At 62.1% G+C, this 24,546-nt stretch overlaps 1 protein-coding gene across 3 annotated transcripts in view; it reads left to right on the plus strand.

Annotated features, from left to right (window-relative positions):
• The window catches only part of RXRA (retinoid X receptor alpha), a 116,273-nt gene that overhangs the window by 21,519 nt on the left and 70,208 nt on the right, over positions 1-24,546 (plus strand). Inside the window, exon 1 of one of the 3 annotated variants that reach the window (XM_073022085.1) lies at positions 20,626-20,643. The exons of the other annotated variants lie outside the window; for them this stretch is intronic. The gene's annotated coding sequence lies outside the window, so the exon portion shown is untranslated. Of the gene's footprint in view, positions 1-20,625; positions 20,644-24,546 lie in introns of those variants that run through there. 3 annotated transcript variants of the gene reach the window in all.

Here is a 24,546-nt window from a genome sequence, read left to right on the forward strand (position 1 = left end):
GAGGACAGACCCTAGGGGCAGGAGGGGAATCCGTGTCCACTCGGAGACGGAAGCAGAGGCAGCCATGGCCATGACTGTGGGGGATGGAGGAGCCGGTTAGAGCCGTGGCCGACAGGCCTGGAGCAGGGGCTTGGGGTGACCCTGTGGTTTGGGCCCGCACAGTGGTACCGTTTCTAGGGACGTGAGGCGTGGAGGGGAGTCGGGGGTGTCAGGTGTGGAGGCAGTTTCGGTTGAGGTCATGCAGGACCCCTCGAAGGTTACAAGAGCAGTGCACATTGAATGCCAGGGCTCTGGGGTAGACCTGGAAGCCTCCCAGGAGGTGAAACCCCGGGGTCTGTGGTTGGAGCTTGGAACATTTTGGTGGCCCCGGGGTCTGTGGTTGGAGCTTGGAACATTTTGGTGGCCCCGGGGTCTGTGGTTGGAGCTTGGAACATTTTGGTGGCCCCGGGGTCTGTGGTTGGAGCTTGGAACATTTTAGTGGTCCCGGGGTCTGTGGTTGGAGCTTGGAACATTTTGGTGGCAGGGCCAGGGTTTTGAGAGGGAGGACAGAGCAGCGTTTGCTGGCGCAGCAGGCATTGTGGTGCGATGGTTTTCAGGATGCAGGGCAGTGAGAGCCAGGTGCAGCTCCTCTGAGCTCAGGCTGGCTGGGAGGGTCCCCGCAGCCCAGTTTTGTCCCAAGGTCCCCCAGGGCCCATGTGGCCGCTTGTCCCCTGCTGCAGATGGAGGCCAGTCACGGACAGAATGTTGATCTGGTCCCGGGGGATGCAGGTGGCCGACACGTGGGTTGAGTCTTGGCTGAGTTCAGCCAGGCTCGAACAGCCATGCTGCTGTGGGACTGTGGTGGAGGGCTGGCTCCTGCTCAGTGCTTCCCGGCCTACGTACGCCCTGTCCTCGGGGTCCTAGGCTGCATGGCACCTGCCCATCCATCCGCTGTCAAAGGCATCACGTGCCCGCTGTGTGCTGTCTCAGGCCCAATGCAGGGTTCGGTGGTCAGAAGACTTCACGTGCCTCCCCCGCATGCTGGATGTCGAGGTGGGTGACACTGGGCCTGGGGTTGCAGTCTCTGAGGGAGAGCTGAATGTGTGTGCGTGGCTTTAAAACACCCAGAACCCCCAGACCTTGGCAGGACCTTCCTTTGGACACCAGCTCTGTACCGCCTGAGTGCCAACCGTGGCATTGCGCCAGCAGGGCCTTGAGACTCGGGAGGGGCTGGCATATCCAAGACCCAGTTCTGTCACTTGCAGTGAAGGGCTGGTCCCCGCTGAGAAGGCTTGTGATGCATGGTAGGTACGCCGCTTCCCGGGAGGGGACCTGTGCTGTCCCTGAATTCACCGAGGGCCAGGAGGGGTCCCAAACACTGACCCGCCTCGTGAGGGTCTGCACAGAGGCTCTTGCAGGAGAGGGATCTGGCTGGGCCTGCAGACCCCAACTCCCTGCCCCAGCCTGGCCCCAAGCTCCTGCTTCCTCATGCTGGGCACCCGGGGAGCCCTGCTGACCGCTGCTCTGCACCTGGACAGCTGGGTGTCGGTGGTGGGCCTGCTGAGGGTAGCTCTGGACAGGGGTGCCTCGGCCTGGTGGAGGGCTTGGCTGAACTTGGTGGCAGGGAGGGAAGGCCTCTCCACGGGGAGCAGGAGGGAGGATAGGGATGGCTGGTTGGTGGGGGAAGAGAAGAGGCTGGCTCAGGTGGGCTGGGGTCTTCGGCTGCCACACGTGGCAGTGGCACTGCAGGGGCGGCTTGGCCCTGAATCTCGTGGCGGGTAGAGCATGCATGAACAGGGACCCAGCCACTTGGCGAGCATGGGCCAGATGGGCAGGGTTCTCAGGTGGCCCCATGCGTGGGTGACATCAGGAGACCCCACATCGGGCGAGGTTACCTGTGTGCCTGCTGACTTGTCTCAGGAGGTTTGGGGACTTTAGTTCCACCTGAATGCCCGTCTCCCTGGAGGCACGGGGCTGTGCACAGGGTTCCCCAGGGCTGGGCCTGCCGGGCGGTGTCCATCCGGGAAAGCTGCTTGGAGGAGGGGCAGAGCTGGGCTGGCTCGGGTGGGCGGACGGGTGCTGCAGGCTCTCCTGGGGTGGGAGTGGGGTGGACGGTGTGCACGATGTCGCCCTGCCTGTGACACCTTCCTCTCCTCCTAGTTGGGTCAGCTTCTGGTCGCGGCTGGTGTCTGGAGGTCCCCAGGCACTGCTGGGACCCCTGCGCCAAGCCCAGGACCCCTGGTTCATGCCTCTTTCCAGAGCACTCGCCGGCCTATGGTCGTGAAGAGCAGACCCGCCAGATGGCTGTGTGTGTGTTGGGGGGGTGGAGGATGGGGGTGCAGCTGCCCAGAGATACCAGGAGATGTCATGCCGATCGCACGCTTTGATTAAACAGCCTGTCTGGGGCCGAGTGGGCAGCTGGTCAGTGTCAGGCTCCCAGGGCAGGATGTATGGAAACCACCGGGGGAGGGAGGAACTGGCCCCAGAAAGCCGGTGGGGCTGGAGCCTCGGAGTAGCCTGAACACAGCGCTGGTGCATCGCCCCCTGACCCCCGCCTCGCCAGCTGCAGCCTTGGAAGGCCCTTTGCTCCTCCAAGCCTCAGTTTCCTTTTCTGTAAGGGGGGATGGCTGTCCTCGCCCCCTGGGTGGTGGCTCAGAGCTGGACATGCCATGTCACATGGCTGGCATACTGGTGACTGGGGTCCCCAGGGGCTGCCCGTGGGTGGTCAGCTCCATTTGGAGGCCTGTGGTTTCTGGCTAGCGTCTTCCACTGGGCACAGCAAGCCCCAGACGATGCTACATGAGGACTGTGTGGGCCCCTGTGCTGTGCCCGGGCTGTGCTCACCCACATGGGGAGCCTGAGGCACTGCCCACTGGGGCCTCCCTGGCCCAGCTCCACTCTGCCCTTCCCCATGGAGAACCAGCCTCCCCCCGGGAGCAGCTCCATCTGGGGCATTTTCATGCCTTCTGCTGAGGTGGGTGGGGGTGGGGATTGGGCCAGTGGCTCCGCTTTCCTCGGCCGCCTGTCCCCACTGCATGAGGAGACGCATTTGAGGGGCTGAGAGGCTGAGCCCGGGGCCCGGCCTGGCTTGGGTGGTGTCTCCCCTGCCACCTTGTCCTCATCTGTACGGAGGGTCAGCGTCAGCACCTCGGCCGTATGATGGTGCGGAGGCCACCTGTCCTGCACCCACAGGAGGCCCTGTGCCTCAGCAAGGGGGGTGCCGAGCTTCCCTCACCTGCCTAAGTGTCCCTTCCTATAACATGGAGCTCCAGCCTCAGACTTCATGGGAAGTGCGTGTGGCCTCGAGGTACAAACACGCTATTGTAAGCCCTCTGAATGCTTTGCTTAGGAAATCAGAACGTTGGGGCCCCCTTCTCCTGCACAGGCCAGGCTTGGGGCCGGCAGAGTCTGAAGAGGTGGCAGGTCTGGGGCTAGGAGGCCTGGCAGGAAATCATGGGAGGCCTTGCGGCAGTGCCTGGCTCTCTGGGCCGCGGCATCCTCCTCAGAGAAGGGACAGTTGGGAGGGTCACTCTCGAGGAGCCCTATGCCAGCAGCGGGCAGAGGGGAGGGCAAAGTGGTGGTCCTGGGCCCCGCAGGCTGGTTGTGAGGCAGACTGGTCTCCAGTCCCCACCTGCATGGCTCTGTTCCTCCAGATGCCCCTGACCCCAGCACCCCAAACTCTGTCTTCCCAGGTGGGGAGCCCCGACAGGGCAGGGATCCTTCATCTCAGGAAACGCAATCCCTTCCCTGGCCTGTGAATATTTCATCAGCAGATTAAAAATTGAAGCTGAACCATCCCTGCTCCTCCGGGAGGGTGGAGGAGGGGGGCCGGCTCCGTTTCAGGCTGGTTTGAGTATTTTTCTTGATAATGGAGCCGCGTCAATTAGAAAATGACATTGCTGGTTAAAATGCCGTTCTGCGGCCCTCTTTAATTAAGGCTGAGACGTAATAACCAATCCGCTGCTGCGAACGCATTTTTAACCATCAGAACGCGAGGTGAATGACATGGAGTTGGGTTGATCAGAGGGGGCGTGCGGGGCCTCGGAGAGATTTATGGAGGCCGCACAGCAGCTGCGGCTCTGGCAGGGCTTGGGGTGTGCCAGTGTGTGTTGGGTCAGGTGGGTCCTCTTTTCTGTGTGCACATGTACGTGCATGTGCCATGTGTGGGTTGGGACCAGAAGGGCCTGGGGGCTGAGGTTGAGAGTCCTACTGAGTTTGCCTGCATGGGCCGTGGTGCTGGAGCCAGAGGGCCCTCTGGGCAGCCCGAGGAGGGAGCGAGGCTGCACAGGCTGCGGGAGTCAGAGGCTGTTGAAGGCAGAGTCAGGCTGGGGTGCAGCAAGAGGAGGGTTCTGGGCATGGGATGAGGACAACAGCGTGGCCCAGGAGCCGCTGTGGGTTTGATGGTGCCTGGTGAGATGAGGAAAGGGGCAGACTGACTCTGTGCCTCCCGGGGTGCCTGGAAAACCCTGGGGAGGTGCGTGGGGGGTGAGGGGAGGGGAGCAGGAGGTGGTGTCCAGCCAGCCCCTCAGGTGTCTGAAGGATGAGCACAGGAAACAGCTGCCTTGGGGACCCTGGATGAGTCCGGGGCATGAAGAAGTCTGAGGAACCGCAGTCCTTCCCTGCTGCTGAGCGGGGGCCCTGCTCTAGGCCCCAGGTGGGCAGCACAGGGCCTGGTGGGGCTGTCCTGCCTTCCCTGCCTCGGCCCTGCCCAGCAGTGTGCAGACGGTGCGGGAACTGGCGTCTGTCGCGACCACCCGGCCTCCTGCTGGTCCTACTTTCCGTGGGTGGGGCTGAAGGTGCACCCTGGCTGAGCCCTGCAGCTCCCGGGCTGCTGGCTTGACACAGGGGACCAGCTGCCCCAGGGAAACAAGGTCAGGGCTTGCCTGGGACTGTCTGGGACGGGCAATGTGGGGGCCAGCATGGGGCGGGCGCCACAGCCGACGGCTCACATGCCTGTCTGGGCCGTGTCGAGTCTCGCTTGAGGTTGGAGCAGTCTCCCTTTGGGGACATCAGGGCTCTTGGGCCTGTCTCTGGCAGGGAGTCAGGAGCCCTGGGGACATGGGAGTTCTCTCCTGCTTCCTTGGTGTGAGGAAGTACGTCCTCAGCCTGCTCTTCTCTTTAGGGACTCTTGGTCCTGCCTTCTGGTGCCCACGTGGAAAGCCAGCTGGGGGGGCTGTGAAGTTTGTTGACACCCTCCCACCACCTGTGCTGTCTGGGCTGGCCTCTGGGGGTGCAGGCTGGGAGGATGAGCAGCCCCAGGTATGGGGTCCCCTTCTGGAATGAGGAGGAGGGGCTGGAACTGGCTGTTGGTGTGGCTGGTAGTGGCAGGCCCATAACTGGCAGGTTCTGGGGCTTGAGGAAGAATCCCAACTTTTGCTTTTGAAACAAGAGCAAACACCAAACTGAGCTCTCCCAGCTGTGGAGGAGGTGGGTTTGTTTTCTTCAGTAGATTTGCTGGAGTCCTTCTCAGGGGTATCCCTGGCGCCCCAGAGGTGGGATTTCTGATGGCCCATGGTTGTAGGAGGCCTCGGGCCAGCATACTGAAGAGTGAAAATGCAGATGGCCTGGGCCGTGAGTGCACGTGTGCATGTGTGCGCACGGCCCCATGCATTACAGCGCATGTGTGTGCACGTTAAGCCGGTGTCCCTTCCTGGGGCCCGGCCACAGGCACCCTTCGCTGTGAGCCAACCCTCGCTTACGTTCAAAGGTGTGTTCACTGCCCAGTGGTGCCCCAGCAGCTTCCACGGCCCCATGGGTCCACGAGCCCCTGCACATCCAACACTCCTCCTCCCCCCAGCTAGGAGGGAGGACGCTGGCAGCTTGTCTGCCTCGTCCCGCTTTCCCCAGGGTGGCAGGGCAGAGGTGCCCTTGGTGCAGGGGTGCCAGGCCCTGGGAGGCAGGAGAGGGACCCGCTGCCTTCTCATGCTGCCCATGGGCCTGGTTGACCTCCAGGCCCGCGTTGGGGCTGTGCCTGTGGGGTGTGTACCTGACCTCTGGCTGAGAATCTGGTGGGGCTCTGGCAGCCATACTCACCCACGAACGCTGCTGGTGATGAGCTCGGATGGCCTGGCTGCATTTGGGGAACGTGTCCCCAAGGCTGGTGGGGATGGGGCTGTGGGTGGATGAGAGCTCGGCTGAGGGTGCCTGGTGGCTGTTCACTGGGGATGGAGGCGGCCACAAGCTCCTGGGGAAAGGGGGCAGAGGCAAAGACGAAGCCTGGACTTCTCTGTTGCCACCGTAAAGTAACACTTGGGTCCGTGCCTGGGAAGGCCTAGAGGTGCGTTCCAGCCTGTGTGTCTCTTCTGACGGGTCGGGTGGGGTGCCTGGGACCCAACAGGGAAGGTGGGTTGGTGGATTGGTGATGTCTGCAAGGAGGGCTGTGGGGCACTCCTGCTTGCGAAGTGCTCCCCTCCTGGCCCTGTGGTCTCTGCGCTAATCTAATGTCACCCTTCTACCGAGAGCTTAGTACCACCGCTGTGTGTGTTCACTGTGACTTCTGCAGAATTTTCTGCCCATACTGCCGGCTTCTGGGTCCCCCTCCTCGGACAGTGTTGGTGTGAGGAGGTGGTCGGTGCATGTGTGGTGGTGGAATGAATGAACTCACCCGGATTGGAGCCAGCCTCACCCTGCCGGGGCTCAGTGGGTCTTACCTGGGCTGCCCATCAGGAACATGTGAAGGTGAGGAACTTTTAAGATTCCTGGTGCCCCGGCCACACCCCAGACCAATCAGATCGACAGCTGTGCGGGTGGTGCCTGGGCACCAGGGCTCCCTGGTGATTCTGTTGTGCCCCAGGGTGAGCCCACTGGTGGAGATGGCCTGGGCTGGGCATTCCTGGGGTTCCTCCTGCAGCTCTGCTGTCATCTGTTGTGCACTGGCCTTTGCCATAAGACTGAAATCTTCAGAGGCCCTGTTGTTGCTTGAAGTTTCAGATCTGGGCCTGCCTCCGCTGTCTTGGGCCCTCCAGGCTCCCCAGGCTGCAGTTGTCCTCGTCCTGGATTCGCCTCTCCCCTTCCCATAGGCCTATGTACTCCCAGTCCCCTAAGAGCGAGTGGAGCTGGCTTAGGGATGGAGGGGCTGAGAGGCCACTGGGAAGCTGTGGTTGGGAGTCAGGGAGCCAGTCTGGAGTTCTGGGTGTCGGGAGCAGAGCGGCTCATCGAGAAGCAGTCAGGACCGTGATCCCAGGAGGCATGTACATCCCATCTCCGGCAGGGATGGGGTGGCTCAGCTCCAACTCTGCCCACGTTGGCCTTTGGGGTTCAAGGCGGGGCTGGGGCTGGGCCACCCCATCTCTGCAGGCAGGAACCTGGCATCCCTGAACCCTTTCCTGTGTCCAGCTCCTTTCCGCCTCACCCCTTGTGGGCACCACCCCTGTGCATGCTGGGGGAGGACCTCGGCTGTGGGTGCTTGCATCTCTGCGTCCCTCTCTTTCCCCTGACCTCTGTCCTCACCTGCGGGAAATGCAGGCCCAGTTGTCCAGGAGCTGTGCTGTGGGTCCCAGGTGTATGAGCAGTGCCTAGTGTGCCTGGGCCTGGCATGGGTATCTCTGCCTCTCTGAACTCCCCAGCTGGACCGGGCACTGTTAACTGAAGAGCAAACAGTAAAAAGTAGCCTGACCCTTGGCCACTTATCCTCGGTCAGGGAGGTAGTGGACAGAGTCCCCGATTCTTCCCAGCCTCAGTTTCCTGATCTGCCGGTCTCCGAAGAGCTGGGAGGGTGAACAGAGATGAAGCCAACAGAGCTCACCTGCAGCTCAGCCAGCGCCAGGAACTGCTAACTGTTATTTTTGGTTAATTTTTCCTTGCCTGGGCTTCACTTCTCAGGGTGGGTTGGGAGGGAGAGGCACCGGCCCAGACTTACAGTGGAGGGGTGGGGTAGTAGAGTCCGGCTGGGAGGGGCAGCGCTGTCCACAGACAGGTTTTCAAAGCTGCCCTCTGTAGCCAGGCTGAGGACCCAGAGGCCAGGGAGCTGTGTGCACCCCCGCTGGGTGGGGGAGGTCCTGGGCCTGCTCCTCTGGAGTGTTCAGCTTGGAACGCAGCCTTGCCACATGTTGGAGGCAGGTAGGGACCTGGCCCATTGTGCAACCTGCAGCTGTGCAGGAGAATTCCTCCCAGGGCCCTGGGCTCACCCTGCCCTGGAGTCTGCATTCTTCAGGAAGCTCCGCAGGTACCCTCTCAGTGGGTCAGAGGCTTGGAGGAGGCCGGGGTCCGCGCCCAGGTGTCAGACAAGCCCTGGGGGAGGGCAGCTGAGGGGGTGGGGGGCAGCTCCCTGCCCTCGGGGTGGCTGCTGGGCCCGGACTGCTACAGAGCAGTGGCAGGGAGGTGCTTCCACGGCGCCCTCACTATGGGATCTGGCTCAGGCCTGTCCCAGGCCAGGCCTCCTTTCCCTGGTGACCTGGAAAAGCATGGATCCTGCTGGCATGTCCTTCCCTCCTGCCCCTGCCAGGTGGAGCAGGGTGGGGCCTTCTGGGGAAGCCACTCCACCCTCACCTGGCTTCCTTGCCCCAGCCCTGCAAGGGAGGGGAACTGTGTCCGGCTCTTGTAGGTGACTCTTCCTGGGGGAGCTCTGGGGCCTCGGGCAGGTCACTTCACCAACCGCAGCCTTGCTCTCCTCATCGGTAAAAAGTGGGGAAGGGTTTCTACCTTGGATTTTGGTAAGGGGGAGCCGTTGTTTAACTCCCACCGGAACACACCTGGGATGGCCTTGGGCTGGGGATTGCATGCTGGCTGGGCTGAGGAGCCAGGAATTACCACCTGTGCTTCTGCAATGCCCACCGGGGCTTCCGGGGTACATAGGGCAGCATGGTCTGCAGGATGGAGGCCCTTCCTGCTGACACAGGAGGCTGGGGAAGGTCTGTGGCTGGGGAAGGTCCGTGCCTTGCCCAAAAGCGTGTCTTATCACCCCTACCTCGAGAGATGGCCCGGTGCACTGAGCACCTACTGTATCCTAGCACTGTGGTGGCTGTCCTGCTCAGTGGCTCTTGGATTAGCCATCCTTGGCCGCCTGCAGGGGAGGACGAGTGTTCTCACCATTGTCCTGCCGTGGAGGGGAAGGTGACAAGCTTGTCTGGTGGCACCTGTGCCCTCAAAGTGTTGGGAAAGGGTGGTTTTCCCAGGTGGGGGCCCTTGCCCTGCCCCAGCCTCACGCTGCCTGAGGCCCTGCTCAGCCACCACCCTCGATGGCCCTGATAGAAAGTGTCTCCCAACACCTCCGCACCCTGCCTTTCTCCCAGCCTCAGCAGCCCTGGAGGTGGCCCGAGGCCCGTGCCCATGACCCGTGCTGGGCACCCCCAGGAAGCTCAGAGGACCCCAGGCAGAGCTGGGGAGGCGTGAAGGCATAGCCAGGGCGGAAGCAAAACAAAAGAAAAAAATCCACCCCTAAACCCACCCAACCCACACCCTGAATCTCCTTATCTGTGTCTCCACAGCCTGTTGCAATTGCCTGCTGTGAGTGGGTTGAGAAATTCGATGGAGCAGATAGTTGCCCAGGCACTGAGGCGTCTAGGGCGGTTGGACAGGTTTGGTTCCTGCCCCGGTGGAGGGCCCTTCTCCAGAACCCGGAGCAGAAACCTGGCCAGAGTTCGCTGCTGAGCAGGCCGCAGCCTCCCGCATCCTCGCCTGGGCTCCCTGCAGGTTCCTGGGAAAAGGGGACTTTCAGGGCCAGGGACAGGGGATTCCACGGAGCTGATTCACGTCTCAGCTCCTCTGCCGTAGCCAGCCACGTGAAGTCAGGCGCTTCCTGGGCCTCAGATTTCTTACCTGTGCTGGGGGTTGGGGGACATGGAGTTGGTGAGATCTGAATGTTCACGAGGACTGTCCACACCACAAGCGTAGTGGGAGAATCATGGGTAGAGGGTGGGAGACCCCCAGACCTGAGTCAGCCCCTCAGAGAGCCGTGGCCCTGGGTTTGACGCCAAGGGTTCGGCTGTGGTTTGTGCAGTCCCAAGCAGAAAGTTCAGGTCTTTGCTAGGGAATGCCCTGCTTAACCAGTCAGATATGTTACCCAGAACCTTCCAGAACACAAACACGCACCAGAGGTAAGCAGAATTGGCCACCCTCGGGGCGGAGCACCCGGGAAATTACGTGTTCTTAGAAAATTATGTGTAAATCACAGTTTCTTCATAAGTTTGTTTATTGATTTTTCCCTGGCAACCTTCACGCTGTCTGATCCTAGGGTGAGACCATGGGGGTAGTTTATAGCGGACCCCGTGGGCAGGGGGAGGAGCCACAGCAGAGGAGGAGGAGGGGGAGTGGGAGGAGGAGGAGGAGGAGGGCAGCATCCCGTCTGGGGCCTGGGATGCCCCCACAGAACACAGGAGCATGGGGCAGGGGTGGGGTGAGAGGCATACCCGCTGTGCTCCCCGACACCCCGGCTGCTTGCCGGACCGAGGGCTGGCTCCTGCAGCACTGTCTCCACGGGAGGCTGTGGGCCGCTTCCAAGAGGGCTACTGCAGGGTGTGCTGCCCAGGCCCCGGCCACTGCCGAGGACCGAGCCAGGCCTGAGTCTGTGCAGGACAGAACTGAAATGCCAAGTTCTGCCTGCGCAGTCCCTGGGGGGCTCTGGCTCACCAGCTGGGAGATGGGCACCAGGCCGGTTGGGCCACCACCAGCCACTTTCCTCCAGCAGCAGGCAGGCAGGCGGGAGCCACAGTGCAGGGCCAACAGGTCTCCCTCAGCCTGGGTGCGGTGGAGCTGGAGGGAGGGCTTCCTGGGGGAGGTGACAGGGAACATACGGGGAACAGCATATGCAAAGGCCCAAAACTGGGAGAGTTCCGGGGCCTGTACGGGGAGGTCAGGAGCTGAGCCTGTGCGGTCCTCAGAGGCCTTGTGCAGGGTCTGGACTTGGCCCTGTGGGTACCACCCAGGAACTGACAAGGTCTTGTTCCAGAGACTTCCCCAGAGGTCTGGGACCTGCTTTTCGGCTCCTGTTTAGGTGCTGTTCCAGCACAGCAGCACTGCCCTAGGCCCTGCTCTCCCCTCCCCGCCCCTCCCTGGTTGTCTGCAGGACTGGGCAGAGCCGTGGGACCCTGCCTGAGACAAGCAGTTTCCAGGGCAGGCCTGGGCCCCGGCTGGGGTCTCTATGGGGTGTGCTGGCTTTGGGAATGTTGGCAGGTCTGAGCCTGGCCTATGTGTGTGCTGCTTGCTCACATGGGTGGTGAGGGCTGTGGGCAGAAGGCCAGGAGCCCCCCGGGCCTGCTGCTAGGCTCAGGGGAAGGGCAGGTGGAGCCCTGGGGCCAACAGCCCCACGTGGCAGGGGATTTTCATTAAGCCCTGTGCCCTACTCCTACCCCATGCCCAGTTCTGGGAGGCTCACCAGGGTCCAGGGAGCATTCATGAAACAGCTGCGGGGGGCTGCCGTGTGGGAGAGGTCGAGAGGAGGGCCAGGCTGTAGCCAGGGGTGGAGGAAGCTTCCAGACCTGCTGTCTATGAAATTGAGGAAGGCAGAGGTGTTCTTCCTGTTTCCGGGGTCCCCTGCTCACATCGGAGGGCACGGAGGGTGAGATGTAAAGAACACGCGTGCCACTGAATAGCTGGGGAAACTGAGGCAGAGCCAGGGCCACCTGCCTTTGAGGTCCTCAGGCGTTGGCTGTGAGATGGGTGTGCTGCCGCCGCCAGCGGCTCTGAAGTGGGCTTCGAAAGCTTTGGAGGCCCCAGAGATAATTATCTGGCAATAACGAGCTAATTAATGGCTGTAGGTGTGCCCCGGCCCACCTCCCCTCCCTTCCCAGGCTCCCTTCTGCCTTGTGCCTCCCACCCTTCCCCATCCCCTGCACCGGGCGCACCCTCATCTCGGCGTGAACGTCAGTTCCATAAGTCGTCGTGTGATTCCCGGGGCACTGTGGCTTTGCCTGCTTGGAAGGTGAGGGTGCCCGCCTGGGGAGACCTGGAGGGGCTACCCTGACCTCTGGGGAGGCGTGTGACCCACCCCCTGCAGATGAGCCACGTGCGTTGTTTTCCCTCCCTCCCTCCCTCTGCTGGATAAATAGCACACACTGGCTGAGGGCAAGAGAAGCGTGGCCCTGGAGTCTGGACGAGGCCACTCTGTGGCCCCAGTGGGGTGGGGAGGTGACACCCAGCCCTGCCCCTCCCAGCAAGGATGTGGCCTGTCTGTCCTGGAAGGTCCTGGGTAGCTCTAGGCCCTGGTCCCAGCCCATTTCCCCAGGGGCTTTGCTCCCGAGATTGTCCTGCCGTGCTGGTCAGCTTGGTGGCTCTGGGTGGGCCTGGCCTGTGAGGGAATGGGAACAGGGAAGCTTCTGGAGCCGCGGGGGTTCCTGGGCTAGGGTTGCATGGGACCAGGAGGGGAATGGAGCAGTAACCAGAAGGCGGTGGTGTGGTGCGCCCAGTGGGCCCACCCGGCACAGATGCCACCGTGCTTTTGAGGCCACTGAGGGGCCCCAGGGCTTTATCTAAGGCCCCCGTGATTGCTCTGTCCTGCCTGGGGTGGGCCAGATCCCTGGGCAGGGCCTGGAAGCTGCCAGCTGTCCTCGGTAGCCTTGGTGGAGGGCACTGGGCTGGGTGTCTGCCTTCCCTGGAGACTGCACTGCCTGAGCCGGTGACAGGCTGTGGACCGGCCTGTCGGGTGGCAGGTCAGAGCGAGCAGGAAGCACTGGTTCCTTCTCCATTCCCACCCTGCTCGTCGCGGGAGCCTGGTGTGCCGAGGCCTGGGCTTGCCCGGCCCCACAGCCTTGTCGATGCCTGGAGTTCTGGGTTCGAGCTCTGGCTCTGTTGTGGCTGCAGGCAAGGCCCATCCTTCCCTTGGTCCCGCCGCCCACAGCCTCAGTTTCCCTTTCTGAAGGACTGGTATCAGGAGACTGTGGGCAGCCAGTGCCCGCCGTGCCAGCGCCCCTTCCGGCGCACTTGTGTTCAGGTTGCTTGAGGTTACCCGCCACTCTCTGGTCTGCGGGAGGCTCTTTTGAAAGCGGCACACCTTGGCTGCTCAGCCTGGCATTGCACGGGGGACATGGTGGCCACCGGGCCTTCGTGTGTTGGGGGTAAATCCAGGATCTGGGACCACAGAGAGAGGAGTTCTGGCTAGAATCTGCTGGAAGAAAGCCCCCTTCCAATTCCTGGGGCTCGTTGGATTGCGGGGCTGCCCCCAGGCAGGCCGAAGGTGGGGGGACCCTGAGGCCTGCCGGTGGGTAGTGGGGAAGCCTGCTGGGGGGAGGCTAGAGCCCTGGGCTCCCTGCAGGGGCCCTGAGCCCGGTGCAGGGCGAGGGTTCCGGTGGCCCTCAGAGCTATGGCTGACTCCTGTCTTCCCCCCTGGCCTGGGGTTCAGGAACCCGGGAGGCCTGGAGAGCTTTTGGTGTGCTGCCATCTCAGAGCCTGGTTGTGGCAAGTGCTGCCTCACCCCAGCCCTGCCAGGGATCTTATCTGACGGGCAGGAGCTGGCCCTTCGCTGTCAGACTGGACTTGCCCACGTGCCCTGCCATCTGACTCATCCAATTAATGCCTTGATCATTTTGCTAATTCCTTCAGCTGATTCTGGAACCTTTTCCGGTTGGGCACTGGATCTTGGAGCTGGGAGGGAACCTGGAGATCCTTTTCAGTGTCCTCATTTCACTGAGGGGTAAACTGAGGCCTCCTGGGAAGCACAACCTTGCCTGCCCTGCCTCCTCCTGGGCCCTCCCCTGAGCCCCCAAACCCTCTGTACTGAGGGCCTGCAGTGTGCTCGGCTCCCTGGGCATCTCCTTCGGGAAGGGCCCTTCCAAGGGCCTGCCTTGCCTGCCTGGCGCTGACTCGGTCATTTCTTTTTGTCTCCCGGCTGGACGGCTGGGACAGGGATGGTGGTGGTGGGAAGGTACGGGTGACAAATGAGGTTGTGGGCACTGAGGTGTTGCATCTCCTGAGACTAAATGCCTCCAACGTGCGCGATTCATCAGGGCCTTCCGCACCGTCAGTGGCCGTCGCCCATCATTTGCTGGTAATGAGCTTTTTCATACTGTAATTTGTGTCTCCTAATTGCCGAACAAGCACCTAATGGCTCTGATTAACATCGGAGGGACTCTGAGCTTCCGTGTTTGGGAGCAGGCCTGTGGCTTCCAGGACCGCCTGCCACCTGCCCGTGTGACTGGGGGAGGCAGAATGTTCCGGAACAGTGGCTCAGGGCCTGAGAACCATGGGCCTCCTTCTGGTCTGACCCAGGCAGGGGTTTCAGCGCCTGTCCTCAGGGCCCCCATCTGTAGAATGGGGACAGCAGTGTGTTCATGCCCTGGGGGGCCAAGGTGCGCACATTGTTCCGGCTGCACTGGGTTTCTGATGCCGCCGGGCTCCAGTCCTCCCCTCCTGCTGGGCTTGGCAGGGCTGCCACTGGTGGGAGGAGCCCCAGTCTGACTGTCTCCCAGCCTGGAGCTGCCCCCTGGCTTGGCACTGCCCTCTGTGCCTCTGTGTTCTCCCTGGACTGCCTGCTGGCTCTGCCTGCCCTGGGCCTTCTGTGCAGGTTGGGAGGGGATGGGCTCAGAGGAGTGAGCAGCGCTTGTCCGGGGCCCAGTACATGGCCGCTGCTCATGGCAGCCTCTGCCTAGAGCTCTCAGTGGCTCCCCTGTGCCCCTGGGGTAGCTCCCACCAAGCCTTGACCCTGGACCCCCTGCCTGCCTGGCTACCCCTCCTTTGAAGGCTGTTGCTCATCCTGCAAGTGCCATCTCTCCCTGGTGTGGCAGGGGCATCTCTTAGGCCCGCCTGGTTGGGCGCCCCTGCACTCTGCAGCCTGTGTTTCTCCGTCCATGCCACCAGCGGTGTTTCCAGCGGCTTGTCCAAGGTCTGGCTTCCGCAGACCCCGCCAGACCGTGAGCTTCAGGGGTGCAGGAGCCGAGTCTGCCTCATGGTCACAGCATGGTGCTGGCATGGCACAGGCCCTCATGGGTTTCATGGAGTGAATAAATGATGGTATTCCGGGGAGCAGAGCTTCCTCCTGGGAGCTGGGCGTGGGCTGGGCACGGGGCTGGTGGTTAAGTCGTGGATTCCTTCACACCTACAGACACACGATGCCGTCTTAGTCAGTGAGGCCCAGCAAGGCCCCCGTGAGTGTGCCCAGCTCTGCCCGCCCCACTTTCTGTCAGCCCCTCATATGGTCCCGGTCACCTCCCGGCTGGGGCGAACGCTTGGCTGGTGGCGCTTAGAGGAGGGGACCCACTTGCACAGGGAATCCTGCCTGTGTGTGCCCCCGTGCCCGAGTCTGCACTGGCCTCACTCCCACAGCGTTGTCCCCAGCCTGATGTGCCCGCTGTTAGCAGCCATCTCGGCTCCATTTGGAGACCTGAGCTCTGGGTCTGGGCAAATCCTTGCTGTTGTTAATTTGGGGAGGGTGTGGACGGTTGCAAAACAGGACCCCTTTCTCTTGCCGCTTCTCCCAGACAGAAGCTAGGAAGTGAGCCTAGGGCGCCACGTTCAGTAAGTTCACCTTCCCCGGTGGCTGTTGGGTGCCATGTTCTCCTTGTGCCATGTGCCCTGTGCCTTGTGGGTGCCATGTTCTCCCCATGGGGACCTTTTGGGAGTCGTCGTTAGTGATGGAGGCAACCCAAGTCATGGCCATGGGCGAGGGGGTGGGGGCCTTGTTGCTCTGTCTCCTCCCAGTCTGGCATGCGGCAGGGCTGTCGGGCCTCAGAGGTGTCCCCTCACTCAGGGAGTCTGGTGGTGGGCCCTGTCCACCCACCCCGTTTTCCTGAGCAGCGGGAGGTGGGAAGTTGACTCCCTAAATGGGAGTCAGCTTTCATACCTCTCTGGTTTCTCATCTAAGGCCCAACCTTCACGGGCCTGGTGTGGCACCATGAGCCCAGGCTGCTGGGCACGGTAACCCTCCTCTGCAGGGCAGTGTGTCTGTGGGGCAGTTTGCCTCTGTCCTGTTTCTGGGATGGGCCTACACTGCCCTCCAGGGAGGCCCTAAGGGGTGCAGGTGGGCAGGGTTGGCGATGGCAGCTTTGAGCAAGATGGGTGCTGTGCCGCACCTGTGCTACACTGGGTGTGGCTGGCACGGTTCGGCTGCTGTCTGCCTGAGCACCGCCTGTGCTGGCCAGCGCGTCTCCCAGTCCTTCGGACAGCCTAGTGGGATGCTCAGGCTGCCCTGAGCATGGGGATCCCAGAGCTGGAGGTGTGACCTGAGCACGGGGATCCCAGGGCCGGAGGTGTGACCCAGACCTCCTCATCCTGACCTCAGCTCCGGACATGTCACCATCTCCCCTGGGTTTAGCATTTTTTTTGGGGAATAGTTCTTAGCTTCCACTAAGAACTATACAGCCAGAAAAAAGAAGAGAAAGGGTCGTACCAAGAGCCTCGTGGTGGGCATACCGGGTCCGTCAGGTTTCTCCTCTCCCAGCTGCCCCTCCTCCAGCCCATTTTTCCAGACTCCTCCACAACTGTGATGTTGCCCATCTCTTTTCCCCCAAATCTCCAGCCGAATGTAGACACTTCCCACTCAGTGGGGTGAGGTCCACAGCGTCATGTGTAAGGTCCAGGCATCAGGGACAAGGTGCGAAAGCCGTGAGGTGGGAGCCTGTGCTGGGGCGGGAGGGAGGTCCGGCAAACGCCCACTGTGTGGGCGCCAGGGCACTGGTGGCTTCAGGGGGCTGCAAGTCCCGGCATATTAAATGGCCTCCGCCCCAGCATTGATGGGCAGCTGACCCTCAGACACTGACCCCAGGAAGGGCCTGGGGTCGGTGTCTTTGGGAACAATGTCAGCAGCAGCCTCTGTGTGGGGGTCCGGCTGTCGTGGGCCCTGTGTTTGGATGCTCCCAGCAGCCACCAGAGGGCAGCTTGCATCTGTGGGAAACTGAGGCCCAGACAGGCCAGGGCACAGTTCTGGTGGGGCCTCACCTGCCCTCCTGGCCTTGGCCCCTGCAGACCCTGTGGGCCACTTCCTGCCGGGGTGTGGATACGGTGGCACAGCCCTGGGTGCTCTGTGGCTCCCAGGTCCCCACACCCCCTAAGCTGGGCTCTTCCGGGCAGGGCTGGGGCAGTAACCCTGGGGTGTTCTGGGAGATTGGAGACCCCCCGGGGGGCCATGCTTTGCCCAGCCTGCCCCTGCCGACATTAGGGCTGTCTGGGACCCAGCTGGGTCCCTAGTGTTGGTGGCTGGGGGAGAGGAGCTGGGAGCGTGGACTCTGGCATCCCAGGCTGGGGCTGGCCTCCCGGCCCCTGGCTCGTGGCCCTGGCTTTGAACGTTATATAGACGAGGCCTCACGTGGGTCCCTCTCCTTCTGCGTAGCGTCTTACCTATGAGGAAGGTGAGGCCGGAGGGAGGTGTGCCCCATCCAGGTCGCCCAGCCCGTGGGCAGGGCAGGCCCACAGCTTCTGGTGAAAGCATTTCCCAAGGTGGGGTCTGGTATTGGCGGGAGGGGGCCGGGTGAGCCAGTGGCTCTGGGGCCGCCACAGAGGCGGCCGTTGCTGGAGGGCTGACAGCATGCCGGGCCCAGGAAAGCCCCTCGTGGGCCATCTCACGGAGTTCTCTTGAGGGCCCCTGTCTTACAGGTGACATAGAGGTTGAGGGTCACAGCCCCAGCCTGCAGGTGCCCGAGCTGAGAGCCCTCGCTCTCATGGTGGGGCAGCGCGTCCCTGGGTGAGTGACCAGGCGGCCTTGGGTCTCAGGTGAGCTCGGGGAGCGGGGCCCACCTTGCCTGGCCCAGGTGGGATTTGGCAGGTAAGGCTTGCCCCTGAGAGAGGCCGTTTGTGGCGGGTCCTGGAGTGAGACCCGGTGTTCTCGGCTGATGTGTGCGTTTGCTCATGAGTGGACCCGGCCGCCGTCCCCGCCTCCGCTCGCTGGCTGTGGCCTTGGCTGTGTGGACCAGGCTGGGGCTGCACCGGGGCCTGGGTGGCAGGGGCTGGTCTGCCTGTCCAGTGGCTTCTGTGACTTCTCTGGGGTCCTGGGCTGTCCCTCAGCAGGCCTGGGACTGGGCGGGGACAGTGGGGACCAGTTTCAGGTCTCTTCTTGGTGGCTGTTAACTCCGGGCTTGATGGAGCCCTGAGGGGGCCTGGCAGAGTGTCGGTGGGGCTGGCAGTTGGTGGGTGAGGTGCCCCAGGGGAAGGGAGGGCCAGCCCAGGAGGACCCTCCCATTACCCTCCGATGGCCTGCCCACCCCACCATTCCTGCTGCCCGGCTCAGGCGTGTCTTGGGGAAGGGTCCTGGGCTGACATTGGCCGTGGGGGAGGTGCACACAGATACTCAGCGCAGTTGTGGCTGCATCCGGTCAGGGGTCCGGCTGAGCGACCTCTAGGAGCCGCCTGCCTTTGCAGGAGCCGTGGGGATCGTGGGACATCATCTGGCGGCTGCCTCCACCCCTCCCTTTTTGAGAGGCGGGACTTGGCATCTTCAGCGTCTCCCGTGCCTCAGTGACAACCTGGGAGAGGTGCCGTCCCTGGGTACAGATGAGAAGCTGAGGCTCAGAGACACCAGGGTCCCAGTGGGAGGCGGCAGAGCCTCTGGTGGCTCTGTGTGGCATGTTCTGGGCTGTGCGTGGCGCCAGGGAGGGTGTCTTCAGCACGGGTGCCTGCTGGGTGGTCTCCCATGTGTGCCCAGGAGGAGCGGCACGGCCTCTCCCTCTGCCCACCCCCCCCATGCCTGCCCCCCTACCAGGTCCAGCAGGCCTTGGCACAGGCTGCAGAATTGCACGTGATCTCAGACGGTTCCCAGCTTCCTCCGCAGGGCGGGGCTGCTCCGGGCTCTTACACCAGCGCATCTGCAACTCATTACACTGCAGTGTCAGTGGCAGAGTGGCCTGGCCACGGCGGGCTCCCGGCGGGAGTGGAAGGGTCCCCCTCCGCAGCAGCCACCCCTGCCATGGGCCTCCAGGTCCCCGGGAGCAGGACTAGGCTGGCCTGGGGACAGCACTGCAGGGCCCAGCCAGGGCTGGGGCAGGGAGGAAGGGCCCTTCCACCAGTGGGCTTCGGCCTCCTCGTGAGGAGCTGGGTGGGGCCGGAGAAATCAGCTCCCGCCTGCCTGGTCTTCCTGCCTCAGAAGCTGAACCCAGGAAACAGTGTTGGTCAGAAAGACTCCCTGAAAATGAAGCGTGGCACCCCCCGCCATGCTCCACGTAGGCCACCCTAAGGTCCACAGAGGGACAAGGGTTAGTGTGCACAGAGACACAGGAGTTGAGGACACCTCCCAATCAGAAAGTGGTGGAAGGGCGCCAGGCAGGCTGAGTCAGAGATGTCCCTCAGGCTCCTGCTGGGAGAAGGGGCTGGTGGTTCCTGGGCCTGCGTGTCTCCACCCCTGCCCTCAGTGCCACTCTCAGCCTTTGCCCAGCACCAGGCTTATTATCCGATGGGTTAATTGGTTGAGATACGGGTCACCTCCCATAACAGTCACCTTTTTAAGATGTGCAGTTCAGTGGATTTTCATCCACACACTCGCACAGCCGCTACTACAGCCAGCTTTAGAATTTCGAAGCATTTCCACCGACCCCAGAAAGAAGCCCCGTGCTCGCTGGAGCCGCTGCCGTGCCCCGCCTGACCCCACCAGCCACTCCCCTGCCTGCCGCCTCTGTGGGTCTGCCTGGTCCCGCGTTTGTGATTTCCCTCGCTCTTCAGAGCAGTCTGGGTGCTGCGCTGGTTAGGGACTGAGTCTGCAGTGGGGGGAGGGCGGTGACCCTGTCCGGGGAGACCCAGCCTTGCTCCCCGGAGCCCACCCTTCCACTCTCTGTGGGGAGAGAAGGACACTGAGCCTGCCTTGGGTTTCTCCTATGTCCCCACATGCAGGGATGATGTGCCAGGGGCCGCTGTGTGCTCTTACCATGGTGACCCCACTTTACAGATGGGAAACTGAGGTTCAGTGATCGAGGAGCCAGCACCTGGAGCCAGGAGGTGAAACCCTCGGCTCGTGGCCCCTCGGCCAAGCGGTCTGTGCAGTGCGGTGACCCTGGCCGGCTGGGGAGGGCCCCCAAGGGGCACAGAGCCTCCTTAGCATCTGCAGCTCCCCCTCAGGTGGGGGGTGCCAGGGTGTCTCGTGGCCCCTTCTGGATCCTCGGGGTTCCTCTCCCACACCTGAGGGCCCGCCCAGCCTGTCTCTGGCAGCCGAAACTGGTTCCTGGGCCCCGGCTCAGCCAGCAGTTTTGTGCTGACCCTGCAGGAACTGCTAATTAAGCTAATAGTTCCCAGAGCTGCTTGACAGCAGCTGATGGTATCGGCCTTGCCGGAGATGCTCGGCCGATAAGCCGCTCCCTGCCTGCTCGGAGTAATTTGTTATTAAACACCACAGCTCGAGCATGCTCTCCGCTCTGGAGGTGCCAGCTTGCAGGGCCGGGAGCCAGTGGCAGCGGGCCTGGGGCTAGGGTCTCCTCAGCCCCCCCTCGGGACTCTCTGCCATACACCTGTGTCCCTGGAGAGCCCTCTGCAGGGGAGGGAGGCCAGGGTGCTCCCTGATGGATGGATGGTCAATGCCTGGCTCTGGCTCCCCCAGTGTCCCGTGTCCCCAGGGCTCCACTGATGGTCAGCTGGCCTTGACAGGCGCAGCCAGGTGCCTTCGAGGCGCTGTTCTGTCCAGTGGGCTTGAGGCCCCGTTGGGAAGAAGGGCAGCTGCTCGCTCTGCCCTTGCCGCCCATTCCCCTGGAGCTGGATAGCCCCTGCCATGGGGGCCACCGGTGCCTTCCCACACTGTGGTGTTCTGGAGATGAGCCCTGCAGGATGAGAGGCTCAGGCAGCAGAAGGCTCCGGAGAGCTGGCTGGCTTTGAGTAAAGAGTCAGGTGTGCTGTTCTGTTAGGGGGTGTGTGTCTGAATGTGTGTATAGGTATGTGTGACTGTAGGTGACTATGAGTGTGTGTGGGTTGTGTGTGAGTGGGGGAGTTACGTGTGGGGGAGTTATGTGTGTATGGGTTATGTGTGAGTGCATGGGTTGTGTGTGTGTGTGTTGTGTGAGTGTGGGGATTGTGTGTGTGTGGGTTGTGTGTGAGTGGGGGGTTGTGTGTGTGAGTGGGGGGTTACGTGTGTGAGTGTGGGGGTTGTGTGTGTGAGTGTGAGGGTTGTGTGTGAGTGGGGGGTTGTATGTGTGAGTGGGGGGGTTACGTGTGTGTGGGGATGGTTATGTGTGTGTGAGTGCAGGGTTTGTGTGTCGGGGGTTGTGAGTGCGACGGTTATGTGTGTGTGGGTTGTGTGTGTGAGTATGGAGATTGTGTGTGTGTGGGGGGGTTATGTGTGTATGGGTTATGTGTGGGTGCATGGGTTATGTGTGTGTGTATTGTATGAGTGTGGAGATTGTGTGTGTGTGGGTTGTGTGTGAGTGGGGGAGTTGTGTGAGTGGGGGGTTATGTGTGTGAGTGTGGGGGTTGTGTGTGTGAGTGTGAGGGTTGTGTGTGAGTGGGGGGGTTGTATGTGTGAGTATGGGGATTGTGTGTGTGTGGGGGTGGTTATGTGTGTGTGTGTTGTGTGAGTGTGGGGATTATGTGTGTGTGGGTTGTGTGTGAGTGGGGGGTTGTGTGTGTGTGGGGGGGGTTGTGTGTGTGAGTGTGAGGGTTGTGTGTGAGTGGGGGGGTTGTATGTGTGAGTATGGGGATTGTGTGTGTGTGGGGGTGGTTATGTGTGTGTGTATTGTATGAGTGTGGGGATTATGTGTGTGTGGGTTGTGTGTGTGAGGGGGGTTTGTGTGTGTGAGTGTGAGGGTTGTGTGTGAGTGGGGGGTTGTATGTGTGAGTGTGGGGATTGTGTGTGTGTGGGTTGTGTGTGAGTGGGGGAGTTGTGTGTGTGAGGGGGGGTTTGTGTAGGTGAGTGTGAGGGTTGTGTGTGAGTGGGGGGGTTGTATGTGTGAGTGTGGGGATTGTGTGTGTGTGGGTTGTGTGTGAGTGGGGAGTTGTGTGTGTGAGGGGGGGTTTGTGTGTGTGAGTGTGAGGGTTGTGTGTGAGTGGGGGGGTTGTATGTGTGAGTGTGGGGATTGTGTGTGTGTGGGTTGTGTGTGTGTGTGGGTTATGTGTGTGTGTGGGGGGGGTTGTGTGTGTGAGTGTGAGGGTTGTGTGTGAGTGGGGGGTTGTATGTGTGAGTATGGGGATTGTGTGTGTGGGGGGGTGGTTATGTGTGTGTGAGTGGGTTGTGTGTGAGTGGGGGGGTTGTGTGTATGAGTGTGGGGATTGTGTGTGTGTGTGGGTTGTGTGTGAGTGGGGGAGTTGTGTGTGTGAGTGGGGGGTTGTGTGTGTGAGTGTGGGGGGTTTGTGTGTGTGAGTGTGAGGGTTGTGTGTGAGTGGGGGGGTTGTATGTGTGAGTATGGGGATTGTGTGTGTGGGGGGGTGGTTATGTGTGTGTGAGTGCAGGGTTTGTGTGTGGGGGAGTTGTGAGTGCGGCAGTTATGTGTGTGTGGGTTGCGTGCGTGAGTATGGGGATTGTGGGGGGGGGTTGTGTGTGTGTGAGTGGGGTTTGTGTGCGTGTGGGGGGGGTTGTGAGTGCGGCGGTTACGTGTGCGTGGGTTGTGTGTGAGTACGGGGGTTGTGTGTGTGGGGGTTATGTGTGTTGGAGATCACAGCTGTTGTGTCTCCAGGGGCCTCTTGGATACTTGTCACCCGTTCCCTGTGAGCTCTCCACAGCCCCACCTTTGTGTCCCCTCCAGCCCCACCCAGGGCCTCCTCCCTGTGGGCTTGGGAGTCATGGGCCTGGGTTCGAGGTCCGACCTGCTCAGTGGCCTTGGGCAGGCCCCGGCGTATTGAGGCCTCTCGGGGATCCTGTCCCAGAGCTGCCTGGGTGCACCCTCCCACAGCCTCACATTCGGAGGCAGAGGCGTGGGAGGAGAGGCTGAGTCTGGAGGTCCCCTCCTCCTAGTTCAAGGCTCTCTATAACCTGAAACTTTACACACTCCATTTACACAGTCGCGTGAGTGCGGGTGCGTGAGCCCAGCTTGTGTACTGTGTACGCACACATGGGAGCTCGCCGTGGACTCTGTCTCCCGCCCGGTGGGATGAGCAGGGTGTGCTCAGAGCCCGGTGCACGGAGGAAAGCACAGTCCATTTCCTTTTGTTGGATTGGAAGTCGCAGTGGGGTGCTGGGGGCTCCCAGACAGGTGGGAACGGGGGCGCACTGCCTGAGTTCCCGGAACCCAGCTGCGGTCTGGTCCTTGGTCTTCTGGTGTCCCGGGTTGGAAGGACAATGGTCTGTCCCACGGCTGTGCCTTTGAGGAGCCCCGGAGGCCTCGTGGGGTGGTGTCCATCGCACGGGCCATGGGGGAGCACACACTCTGAGCTTGAACACTGGCTCCACCGCCGATTGGCAGTGTGACCTCGGGCAGGGCTGCACCGAGAGCTTGGCAGGGCTCTCTGGAGCTGCCCGGCTGGCTCCAAGGCCGTTCTGGTCCCTGTGTCCAGACGGGGCCCCTCACCTCGGGACCCCAAATTACTTTCTTCTTTGTGCACTGGTTTACTTGGTCTCTCCCCGTGGGGCATCACCTTCACAGGAGGAAGGCCAGGCCTTTGCCCGGTAGACGAAGGGCTCATGGTGACCCCCTCATTTGGGATTCTGTAGCTCTGTTGGGGCAGCCTGGCCGTGCCAGGGCCTTTCAGGGTTTCAGAGTGCTGCCTGCGATGTGACCTCCCTGGTCGTCCTTCCTCGCCACCCGCAGGCTGTCCCCGTGTGCTGGCTGGGCCCTGGGCTGCAGGCTGGGGCCGGGGAGATCTGGACAGAAGCATCCTCCCCTTGCAGCTCACGGTGTGGTGGGACCCCGTGGGCCTTGTGCACAGCTGAGCTGAGACTGCAGAGGGTCTGGGGTTGGAGGCGTCAGGGACACGATGCGTGCCCTCGCTCTAGGAGAGAACACTGCCAGGAGAAGGGTGGCTGGCCTGGTTGGTGGCTGCTGAGAGGCCGTCGCGGAAGGTGGATGGTCAGCAGAGTACAGTGTCCCTTCTTCCACTGGGTCCCACCTGAGGGAGTGGCAGGAGCTGGAGGGCCTGGGGAAGAGGCCACGTCAGCTTCACTTGAGGGCTGAGTGCCAAAGACAGTGTGGGGAGCCCTGGGCTGGCAGGCGGGTCACCCTCGCTCTGGGACACGCTCAGCGCCCTGGAGAGGGGTTTGCATCCGAAGCCGATCCCGCTTCCCCGTCACATTCCCACCCAGTTACGAAAGTCTTCCCTCCCGCCGGCCTCGTGGGGGCTGCTGGGGCTCGAGGCTGAGTGGGGTCCTTGCTGACCGTCTCTTCTGATGTGTGACTTTGGAAAAGTCCCTTGATTCCCCAGGCCTCTGTGTCCTTTGCCATGAGGGCTCAGGGTACCAGTCGTCTAGAGAGTCAGGGTGCCCTTGGGCAGCCGCCACTGTCTCTGGCCCCCCTGGTGTTTTTGCTTCACATTTAGGCCTTCGCAGCCCTGGCGATGAGCCCAGTTTGGTGTGGTGCTTGGCGGGGCTGCTGTGTGCCCGGCGAGGACCAGCTGGGCTGAACGTCTCCCCCAATGCTGATGGGGACCAGGCTTCTGGGGACACGTTCTCTTCCCATAACATGATCTCCCCTAGGCCTCGCCCCTCACAAGCTGGCAGAGAACTCTCGCCCCATTTCATGGCCATGGCACTGGTGGCTTGGGGCAGGGCCTGGCGGCCAGCTCTTGGGCTGGTGCCTCTGGTTCACTGGGCCTGTGGCCTGGCCCTTGGGGTATGGAGAACGGGCCTGGGGGTGGTGTGCGCTCCGT

This window comes from Chlorocebus sabaeus, chromosome 12, assembly GCF_047675955.1.
Source record: "Chlorocebus sabaeus isolate Y175 chromosome 12, mChlSab1.0.hap1, whole genome shotgun sequence".
NCBI lineage: Eukaryota > Metazoa > Chordata > Mammalia > Primates > Cercopithecidae > Chlorocebus > Chlorocebus sabaeus.